The sequence below is a fragment of the Choloepus didactylus genome, chromosome 27 (genome assembly GCF_015220235.1).
Source record: "Choloepus didactylus isolate mChoDid1 chromosome 27, mChoDid1.pri, whole genome shotgun sequence".
Taxonomy (NCBI): Eukaryota; Metazoa; Chordata; class Mammalia; order Pilosa; family Megalonychidae; genus Choloepus; species Choloepus didactylus.
The window spans coordinates 5,380,280-5,392,541 of NC_051333.1; the positions used below are offsets into that span (position 1 = coordinate 5,380,280).

Consider the following 12,262-nt stretch of genomic DNA (forward strand, 5'->3'; position numbering starts at 1 on the left):
ACCACGCAGTCACACAAAACAAATCGTACATTCGATTGTTCACAGTATCATTACATAGTTGTACATTCATCACCTAAATCAATCCCTGACACCTTCATTAGCACACACACAAAAATAACAAGAATAATAATTAAAGTGAAAAAGAGCAATTAAAGTAAAAAAAAACACTGGGTACCTTTGTCTGTTTGTTTGTTTATTTGTTTCCTTCCCCTATTTTTCTACTCATCCATCCATAAACTATAGACAAAGGGGAGCGTGGTCCTTATGGCTTTCCCAATCCCATTGTCACCCCTCATAAGCTACATTTTTATACAATTGTCTTCGAGATTCATGGGTTCTGGGTTGTAGTTTGATAGTTTCAGGTATCTACCACCAGCTACCCCAGTTCATCAGAACCTAAAAAGGGTTGTCTAAATTGTGCGTAAGAGTGCCCACCAGAGTGACCTCTCAGCTCCTTCTGGAATCTCTCTACCACTGAAGCTTATTTCATTTCCTTTCACATCCCCCTTTTGGTCAAGAAGATGTTCTCCATCCCACAATGCCAGGTCTGGATTCCTCCCCAGGAGTCATATTCCACGTTGCCAGGGAGATTCACTCCCCTGGGTGTCTGATCCCACGTAGGGGGGAGTGTGGTGATTTCACTTTTCAAGTTGGCTTAGCTAGAGAGAGAGGGCCACATCTGAGCAACAAAGAGGCATTTGGGAGGAGTCTGCCCATTTTTACCTGGAAGTATTTTAAGTATGCCACTCCACAACCCAAAAAGTCATATATTTCCTCTCAGGATTTACCTTTCCTCTCAGGATTTACAGTAAAAATACAAAACTGCTCTTCAGTGTCCTACAATGTCTGATATATATCCTGCTCCATCCAGGGCCACTTGCTACAGAGCCATTATTTTTCCTTCTTAGGATCTTGATTAATAATCACAGAGGCTATAATAGTTAATAAACTCTTCTCACACTTCTCTGTTCAGCTAATTCCAGGGAAATTTTAATTTAATTTATTACATAGTCATATAATTTTCCATTATCTCCAAATTAATAAAGCCCCCAATTTTGAAGGAGTCTCAAACTTTAATCTTCTCCAATGCAACATTTAATAAAATGGAAATTATAAAAGCATTCTGGCACACTGATGTTCATAGTAGCATTATTCACAATTGCCAAAAGATGGAAGCAACCCAAATGTCCATCAATGGATGAATGGGTAAAAAGAAAAAAAAAAAAAATGGTGGCACATACATACAATGGAATATTATTCAGCCATAAAAAAGGAATGTTCTGATATATGTGACAGCATGGTTGTACCTTGAAGACATCATGTTGAATGAAATAAGCCAGACAAAAGGATAAATATTATATGATCTCACTTATATGAAATAATTAGAATATGCACATTCATAGAGTCAGAAATTAGAATACAGGTTACCAGGGGTAGGGGTGGGTGTGGGGAATGGGAAGTTAATGCTTAACTGGTACAGAATTTCTGTTTGGGATGATGTAAAAGTTTTAGTAATGGATGGTGGTGATGGCAGCACAACACTGTGAATGTAATTAACACCACTGGCATAAAGAGAACTGATAAGCAAGAAGTCAAAAGAACTCTTCAGTATAGAGAAACAGTGGATACCACAAGCAGGTACTACTCCAGGGCTGAGATCCGGACATTGCTGAAGAGGGCAAGGTGGTTACTCACTAAATGGCAGACCAGTGCTAGGCTGACAGAACATTCTGGAAGATTGTCCTTTGGAACTTGTCAGAAACGTGTCCTCCAGGGTGCTGCAGTGCCCTCAGCACAAGGGGCAGGATTGACCTGCAGTTCGTGAGCTGAGGTTATTGCTGGGGAGAACTACTACTGCTCCCCTAAGTGTGTGACAAGGTGTCCCCTCATCTCCAATAAACAAACTGCTTGGACAAAGTATATGTTCCTGCATAATGTCATCTAACATGGCTAGAGGGCAAGCAACAGTTGACTTTCCCCAAATGAGTGGTGACACCCTTCAGAAACTATTTTTGTGCTCAAAGACAAGCTCCACGCACCAACATGGAAATGCACCAACACGTAGGAGTGGGACATTCTCAGTCCTTCCCACCAAACAGGTCATTCTTTCCCCTCTGCCTTCTTTTTCCTCTGTTCCCATTCATTCCACCTCCAACTTCTTGTTCGCTTTGGGACTCATCTGTCCTGAGGTGTTGTGTAGCTGTACCATGAACATAATCACTGTTAATAAACGAGGGCTCCCTCTGGCTGGCAAGGAAGTCATGAAGGCAGGCTCAATGTAGTATTTGTGATAGATTGAATCATGTACCCAACAAAAGACATGTTCTGAGTCCTAGTCCACGTTTCTGTGGGTGTGAACCCATTTGTAATAGGGACCCTTTGAAGATGCTGTGATTAGTTAAGTTACGGCTAAACTGAATCAGGGTGGGTCTTCTTACAGGAGGCCTTATAAAGAGGAAATTTGGAGGTAGTAATTGAGCAGAAAGGAGAAGCCAGAAAACATAGATGCCAGAAGGCAGAGAAAAGCCTCAAGAAGAGACCATGTGATAGAGGCAGTGAGGAAAACCAAGTAACCCAAAGATTGCAGCAAGCCAGCACGAGAACACTATTGACTCCAGGAGCAAGCATGGCCTTACTGACACCTTGATTTTGTAATTCTAGCCTTCAAAATCACGAGATGACTGATGAATGGATAAATAAAATGTGGTATATACATATAATTGAATATTGCTTGGCTGTAGGAAGGAATGAAGTCCTGATACATGCGACAACGTGGATGAACCTTCAGGACATCAGGTTGAATGAAATGAGCCTGACATGGAAGGACAAGTATTGTATCATCTCACTGATTTGAATATCTCAATGTATCCAGCCCAGACCTCTCCCCTTTCATCCAGTCTCATGCTCCTGCTGGCTTCCCGACATCCTTGCAGAGTCCTCTAGCACTATCTCCACCTTCAAACGTCCAAAATGACCTGAACTCCCCTAAAAGTGTTCCCCTGGCAGTCCTCCACATCTCAGTTAAGGGTGAGTCCAGATTTCCTGAGGCTTAGGTGAACGTCCTGGCATGTTTTAAAAATGTCCAAGATACTACATTATTTGTTAGTGTTTTAACTTAGGATAAAATATAGAAAACATCTTATGTTTACTTAAATTGGGTGAGGGAATATGTGTGTGGGAGAAAAAAGTTTGCAGACCAAGGCCCTTTCTGATCTGCCTCCCCTGATACCTTTGGACCTCACCTCCTTCTTGACTCCTTCTCACTCACTCTGCTCCAGCCACACAGGCCTCTCTGTGTTGCCTGGGGCTGGGGACACAGGTGCCTCAGCACCTTCACATGGGTGTCCCTCTGAATGGACCTCTCCAGCCCTGAGGTGCACCTGGCAAACACCCTTCCTTCCTCAAGTCCTTGTTCTGATTCCACCTTCTCAGGGGAGCCTTCTCTGACCCTCCCATTTAACATTCCAGCCACACCCTCACCCCCATCCCTAGCCCTTAATGTCTGCATTTGTCTCTCTGCTCCTTCTTTCAGTGGCCACATGCAGTTCACAAGACCTCAGGGGAGAGCAGAGCCACAAGGTGGGAGGTGTGCTGGGCTCGCCTCCTCTGAGTCATGCTCAAACTTCATTTCACACTGGATTGCTGAGGTATTTGGCAAATGCAGCTCTTATGCCCCATCCCCAGAGATTCCCATTCATACAGTCAAGGTGGGGCCAAGACTCAATAGGATTGAAAGCACTGCAGGTGATTCCAATCTGTATCCTGCATTGGACGCCTGGGCTCTGGCTCATCCAGTTCTGAGGGCTGAGACCAGCCCCTCAACCAGGGAGGGGTACAGAGGGCTCTGCTCTTCATGGGGTTTGGTATCACGTTCACATCTATGCCCTGAAGGGGAGGGCTTTCTGAAGAAAGTGTGGGAAACTCACCGTTGGTCTCCAGGTAGAAGTTTATTCTCTTTGAATCCATCCTGTTGTAGTAGAGAGCAGGTGGCTGTCTTTTCCCCATGTTGAAGTCCTTCTATGTGTATGGTTGTGGCACAGGAAGTGTGTTGAATATAAGCATTAAGTAGCATATTTTCCACATGCAGAGTAATCTTGCCTGAGAAGCTAAGAGGAGGAAGAGGAAAGAAAGAGGTGTCAGGAATGGCTCTTTCCCAGGTAAAAGCCACATTCTCTGTTAGTATCTCTCCTGCCTGAAATGCCATTTTTAGGACTTGCCAATCTTTTCTGACTCTGAAGTAACCTGTCTAACATGTTTTCTCACATTCACCCAGGGCCTTCCCTCAGTCCCCCTCCTCTCCACACAGATTCCGTCTCACTGTGACCATCACATGAACTTATGAAAAGGCTCCATTCGGGGGTTGTCATGGAAATAGCTTCCCACTACCATGGACTGGAGATGGGAGTGGACCCCGAGGTGTCAGAGAAGGTTGACAGCAGGGCTTATTTAGGGACCACATCTGGATGCACTGTCAGCTCTCTGTAGACCAGGATTAAAGAAATTTCATATGGAAGTGATGAATTAATATGCACAAATACCTGGAAAATTCTGGAAAAGAAGACTGCTAAGAGAAACCTGCTCTGCCCGATTTTATAATGCCTTCTAAGCTCAACAAGTGAACCAGCATGTTTCTGATTCCAAATTATTGATGTCGAATGGAATGGAAAGTTCAGAAACAGACATCAAACGATAGGGGGTTTCGAAGTGTGGATTCAACCTAATGGCTAACAGTAGGAGGTTCATTAAATCATTGTCAGCACTTCCACCCCAAGGAGACGGTGCCGTTCAACAGGGATTCTCATGCTGCAGGTGTTTTAGGTAAAAATGGTTATAATGCAATGAAGACATTGGAGCAAAGAGTTCTATCTTTGTCATCAGAGAGGCTGGAGCCAAATTCTTGTTCCAATTGATAAATATTATATTTATTTTATTTTAAACATCACATGATATGTATATTTTTTTGTGTGTGGTAAAACTCTAAATAGATTCAGCTTAGAGAGTAAGAATTAAAACACCCCCTTCGCTGCCATGTCCTCCACCATCACTCACCATCTCCATCAGGAGCAGCTGTTGTTAGTTCAGTGACAAGAATTTGGTATAAGCCTTATACAAATGCCTTTCTACATTGTTAGGTGATCTTAGAAAAAATTATTCAGTGAATATTGTGTGATATTTTATTCTGCAAATTTAAAACAATTTACACACCTATAATGAAAATGCCTCCAGTGTTTACTACTGATAATGATGATTGGTGACATTTTCTTGCTTAATAGTTTTTAAAAATTTCCTATTCAGCATGATTTTTAATGATGCAATGATTTCTTCCAGGATCTACTGCTATAATAAATATTGTTTTCCATGTTAATATACTAAATAAATGTACACCATTAATACATTTTCTAATCTTGAATCATTGTTTTATTAGTGGAATAAATTCCATTTGCTTGAGTTAATGGCTAAATATCTAAATGGTAGGAACATGTTGAAGCAATGTAGTTATTTTAGGTTATTCGTTTTTTCTTATTCCTTTGTTTTGGTTTTGTTTGAAATGTTCTTTTTATTGTTTGTTTTTAATTTTTTGATAAAGTTAAAAAAAAATAAAAATAATTGTCAAAAACTGCAAAAAAACACACACCATCATTTCATAAATAAATTTATATTTGTTTCCAGTTGAAAATACATCTCAAAATATTTTTCATGGCCTTCAATTTTTTCTACAGTATCATGTTAATGGGTTAATAGTATAAGGATAGTAATTCATTACGTGTTTGCATGTGTGCACATATATAACGTTCTTCATCCTCCATGTTGTTAGCCTTGAACTTTTTTCTAGTTTCTTCCAGTAGGAAATTCACTGCCAGCACACTTTTAATGCTGTATCTGTTACTGAGCTGTTTGAATCTTTAGATTCAATTCAATTCTTTGGGTTCAGGCGTTGACAGTGCCATTTATCAGCTCTTTGGCCTGAGGCAAGTTTCTCAGAGTATCTGTGACAGTTGTTTCCTCTACTCAGAATGGTGGGAACGTATCTTTCTCTAATGGTCTGTTAAGATTGTTGTACAAGTTAGTATACGCAAAGCATCTAGAGTGCTGCTTAGCACATGGACCTGTCCAAAATATTTTAGTTGTTGCTATTATAATCATTACAGTTTTTAGATTCTGACCTTTCTTTAAATGCTACTGTGGACTTTGTCACCCCTGAAGACACCATCTCTGCTCTAGTGCATTTAGAATTAGAATGTCTCATATTATACAGAACACAATATCTCACACTTCTATATAAGCAACCTGCCAGCCCCTTGGCCAATGCCTAAGAATCAGTGAAAATTCAGAGATTGGGCACATGGCAGCTCAAAGCTTCCTGGAAAGGGATTCAGGCCAATGGAAACAAAACAATTTTCTCATAAAGGCCCTAGTGCGGGTTCCACATTTGGAAATAGCTTGCAACCTCACCCATTGCCACCCATGCCTGACTCACTACACTAGAGTCACTTAAATGGCACAACCTATAAAATACCTAAAATCCATTCTTACCTTGCATGTCCGACAGATCCCTCAGAGACTGCCCTCTCAGGCCTCGCAAACTTCCCCTACCAACTGGTGGTCTGGGGCATAGTATCTCAGGCCTCAGAGGCTCCTCCACCCTGGTGGAGTGGGCCCATTAAAAGGGATTGCCTCTAGGCCCATCACTAGCAAAATAGTTACTAAAGGCTGTGACTTATGCTCCAAAATTAAATACTGGCATCCTAGAGATGGGGTCACAGTCCATGGGTGTGAGGGGGAGGCATTTCTCCCATTGCCATACTAATTACATAGGACCACTTCCCAAATACTGCCAGAGCCAACAGAAGTAGAGATTATTGCTCCCAAAATAAGCACTGGAGCAGTCTGAGTCACCTATAGATGTGAATAATAATAATAATAAGTTACAGCTGGTAGATGGCAGGCAAATAAAAACATGACCTCCTTTTATCCTGCCCTGAGTGCCCATTCCGCAAACAAAGCACAACACCTGGGTCGGCAAACATGCATAGAGCAAGCGCTGAGAGAAAGCACCAAGCAATCTCTCAGCAAGGGAGAAACAACACCAGGTCCGGCTGTCATGATACAAGTAGCAGCCCCAGAAGCTGGTTCTTGCCAACTGGTACAATGTCAGTGTTCACCCTGCCTCTGGGTTTAATATTTTTGCTGACTGCATGGGTCATAGGCTTATTTACTGACCCCCAAGATGTCACCATGCAGGCCCTGGGATGCTCAAACAATCCTAAAATTGTACCCAGGGATGGGACACAGGAGATTGCTAGCTGTTGCTCCTCAATCACCTGTGTCCAAGATGCCACTGGGCGTAGCTGATGACCCAAAGCTCTCAAGCCTGTATATGTATCAAATGGGCCCTTTGGCACCAAGGCAATAATGATTATCAATCCAGGCATAACCTAAGTAAGACTCTCATACAGCACCAGCACCTCAAAGGGTAATCGAGTCAAACCTGCATGGCTAATTGTCCTCTACCCCAGCTTACCAGACATACTATTATTAGACAAGAGTTCAGATTAAGCAGAGAGGGTTAGCATATAAGTGTGGACAAAACAGTCTCCCTGTGGAGGAAAGTGCAGGGGGCTGTGTGGGGACACAGTCAAAACCTTTATAGGTGTGTCTTAGATGACCCTCTAAAAGTCATGGAGCTCTGGGATGACAACTGCCTATAGAGCTGCCCAATGGTATTTAAAAGGCCAAGATGAAATTCCCCATGATTTATGGATAGCTACTGGGGAAGGATACTGTGCCAGTTTGAATGTATTGTGTCCCCCAAATGCCATTATCTTTGATGCAGTCTTGTGGGGCAGACGTTTTGTGCTGATTAGATTTGCTTGGAATGTGCCCCACCCAGCTGTGGGTGATGACTCTGATGAGATATTCCCATGGAGGCATGGCCCCGCCCATTCAGGGTGGGACTTGATCAGTGGAGCCATATAAATGAGCTGACTCAAAGAGAAGGAACTCAGTGCAGCTGTGAGTCATGTTTTGAAGAGGAGCTACAGCTAAGAGGGACACTTTGAAGAAAGCACAGGAGCTGCAGATGAGAGACAGTTTGAAGACGGCTGTTGAAAGCAGACTCTTGCTCCGGAGAAGCTAAGAGAGGACAAATAGCCCAACTGCAACTAAGAGTGACATTTTTGAGGAGCTGCAGCCTAGAGAGGAACATCCTGGGAGAAAGCCATTTTGAAACCAGAACTTTGGAGCAGACGCCAGCCACGTGCCTTCCCAGCTAACAGAGGTTTCCCGGACGCCATTGGCCATCCTCCAGTGAAGGTACCCGATTGCTGATGTGTTACCTTGGACACTTTATGGCCTTATGACTGTAACTGTATAACCAAATAAACCCCCTTTTATAAAAGCCAGTCCATCTCTGGTGTTTTGCATTCCAGCAGCACTAGCAAACTAGAACAGATACCCACCCCAGACTGACCACGGGAGATCAGCACCTCGGAGGACATCACCCCAGCCCACTAATTCATCAGTGAAGACCGCACTGTTCAAGACCTCCAGTGAGGGTCACCCATACTGCTCCTGTCACCCTGATGAACTAGAGCCACCCCTACACTTGAGCCAGCTGATAACCCCAGATGCTGCCTTGGGAAATGAAAAACAAAACATCTCTGACTACTCTTCTTTATGCAATGCTTATTGCTGTAGGTTGCACCCCCAGGATTGTAAAGCTGCCTTGCATTCTGCCGCTCCCTTACCGGCATACTAAACATTTGAATCTTTAATATCACACAGCGGGGACCATCTTCCAACAACTAGAGGCCCACAGGTTTGCCCTCAGTTCCTTTGGTTGAGCCCCTGTCCTACGTGCTACTCCTGTCCCTCTATGTGCTACTAAGGGCTATAGACATAATAAATATACTCCTTAGCCCACATCATCTTGGATAACTGCCTAGCCTCAGACTACCTGTTGGCCAGAAATATGTATGTTATATTTCACCATAAGGAAATAACTGAAACTGTGGAACTGTAACCCATAACATTCTTTGAAATTTGCTAACTAGTTGTTAAATTTCACTCGGAAAATTATCACTTCTATGTATATATGTTACACTCAACAATAAAAAATATAAGGAAAAAATTCCAGTAATTAAAAAAATTCACTTTTCTATAAAAATACAAAAATACTGGCAAAATGCTCAACTTATGTCTGTGCCATAAGATGCACCTGTTGCTGCATGTATACTAATAATTTGGAGCAGGCAAAATCAACTTACAAAAGACAGCTGAAGAGATCAGGGTGTTTTCACACAAACCAAGGGTTGTCAACAAATACTTCTGACCCCAAAAAACCTCTGACATTTCCTCCTAACCATCCCATGAAGGGTGGAAGGAATGGCTACATAAAGTTTCCATCTCTTGCCATTTTTACAGTAACCATATCCTCAAGTGCCTTATGCTGGCTAGAGAATGCCATGCCCCAGCAGTAAATATATCAGCCATCCAAACTGCCACAGTTCTCCAAATACGTGACGCTGAGGCATCAAGGGATGGATTGTTACAAATATCAAAAATTTTCCTGTGCTGCCTTGGCATCTTTCTTACTTGGGTTGAGCCAACTGCCTCAACGCTGACCTGTGGCCTCATTAATAAGCAGCTTTTCAGCCCTGGGGCATAAACTACTGTAGTGTTTATGGCTACCACCCACACACCTCGCCCAAAACCCACAGCTGGTCCCAAATGATAAGCTCACTATCCCCTCCACCCTCAGACCCCCAATCCCTTTTCTTTTCTGTGTGCGTCTGCTTTTGAGCTAATGAATCCTTGTTTCCTGCAGGAAACTTACTAACCTCTACCCCTGGACAACAATAAAGGCATAAACCCATGGGTCCCTCAAGCTCTGTGTGTGCTCCCCACCTGCTGGGTGAGCCCCCTGAGCTGATCGCCCTTCCCATTGACCCATCAGGGTCCCCCCCCCTCTGGTACCTGTGGGTAAGAAACTATCTTTTCTCATGCCTATGGTCTCAGTTTCCTATTGTGTTACACCCAATCTTCACCAGAACCCAAATTTAAAATCCAACTTAACTAATATGAATCAAAACAGAAGCAATAATTGCAAAACATTTTTATCATCTAAAAATAGACACTGTGCCCAACAGAAGTCACTCCCTGGGCCCTCCAGCACCTGGCAACCAATAATCTACTTTCTAAGGATTTGCCTATTATGGACACTTTGAATAAATGCAACTGGACAATATGTGGCTTTTTTCTGTCTTCTCTCACATAGTATAATGTCTTCAGGATTCATCCACACTGTAACATGTACCAGTGATTCACTTTTTGTCTGAATAATATTACATTGTTTGGATATATCATATTTTGTTTATCCATCAGTTGATGAACAACTTGAGTAATGCTGCTATGAACATTTGTTTACAAACGTTTCTGGATATATTTTTCAATTACCTTGAGTACATATGTAGGTGTCCAATGCTGGGTCATACGGTAACTATATGCTTTTTTTTTTTTTTTTCACCTCTCCACCAGCAATATATGAGTGTTCCAATTTCTCCACATTCTCACCAACACTTATTGTCCATGTTTTTTATTATACACTACATAATGGATACAAGTGGTATCTCACTGCAGTTTTAATTATTCGTATTCCCTAATGACTAGTGATGGTGGCCATCTTTTCATATGTTAATTGGCCATTTATATAACTTTGTAGAGATGTTGATTTGAATCTTCTGTACATTTTAAAGAGTTTTTTTTAAAAAAATTCAGTTTTACTGAGATATATTCACATACCATACAATCTGTGGTGTACAATCAACTGTTCACAGCACCATCACATAGTTATGCATTCATCACCCCAATCTATTTTTGAACATTTTCATTACACCAGAAAGAATCAGAATAAGAATAAAAAATAAAAGCAAAAAAGAACACCCAAATCATCCCCCCCCCATTCCACCCTATTTTTCATTTAGTTTTTGTCCCCATTTTCCTACTCATCCATCCATACACTGGATAAAGGGAGTGCAATCCACAAGGTTTTCACAATCACACCGTCACCCCTTGTAATCTACATTGTTATATAATCGTCTTCAAAAGTCAAGGCTACTGGGTTGGAGTTTGATAGTTTCAGGTATTTACTTCCAGCTATTCCAATACATTAAAACCTAAGAGGTGTTATCTATATAGTGCATAAGAATTTCCACCAGAGTGACCTCTCGACTCCATTTGGAATCTCACAGCCACTGAAACTTTATTTCATTTTGCATCCCTCTTTTGGTCAAGAAGATAGTCTCAATCCCACAATCCTGGGTCCAGATTCATCCCTGGGAGTCATATCCTGCATTGCCAGGGAGATTTACACCCCTGCAAGTCAGGTCCCACATAGGAGGGCAGTGAGATCACCTGCCGAGGTGGCTTCGTTAGAGAGAGAGAGGGCCACATCTGAGCAACAAAGAGGCACTCAGGGGGAGACTCTTAGGCACAATTATAAGCAGGTTTAGCCTCTCCTTTGCAGTAACAAGCTTCATAGGGGCCAGCCCCAAGACAGAGGCCTCAGCATATCAAGCCGTCAGTCCCCAATGTTTGTGAGAACATCAGCAACGATCCAGGTGAGGAAGTCCAACACCTCTGCATTCTCCCCCAGCTCTTCACGGGGGCCCCATATACATATTTTTATTCTCCATCCAAATTACTTTAGGATGTGTTCCTATTTCATTCTAGTCCGTGCAGACCTACCATGGCTCACTTCCTATTCAAAGTTCCATGTAATTGTGGTGTTTGAACAAACTGACTGTAGAACTCCTATTGTTTAGAAAATAAAGATCCCGCACCAAAAATAAACATCTCTTCCCATGGAAGTTGGAAGTTTTAACACAGTCAGTTTCAACCTTTACCCTTTGGCTTGATTTGCCCTAGTCTTAACCAGATCTGCTTCATTCATATCTCTAATTGAAGTCTGGGCTCTTTTTCAGCTGTTTTTTTTAATAGTTGCTGCATGCATTTATACTGACATTCGTTATTTGCCGAGCTGAGTTTCAGGTGTCACACAGATTTAAAAGGGTTGTCTTTTGATCATTGAATTCTGTCTTCTTTTTATAATCTTGGTATTAGATCCTTAACAGACATATGGTTTGGAAATATTTTCTCTCATGCTGTGGACTGTCTTTTCACTTTTGTGATAAGTGTCTTTTGAAGCAAAAAAAGTTTGTAATTTAAATGAAGTGCAATTTATCTTTTTTTTTTCCTTTGGTAC

General features: G+C 42.1%; 1 protein-coding gene across 1 annotated transcript in view; it reads right to left on the reverse strand.

The window, feature by feature from the left end:
• The window catches only part of LOC119521300 (zinc finger protein 677-like), a 34,090-nt gene that overhangs the window by 4,624 nt on the left and 17,204 nt on the right, over positions 1-12,262 (reverse strand). Inside the window, exon 4 of the transcript XR_005214332.1 lies at positions 3,927-4,106. The gene's annotated coding sequence lies outside the window, so the exon portion shown is untranslated. The remainder of the gene's footprint in view (positions 1-3,926; positions 4,107-12,262) is intronic.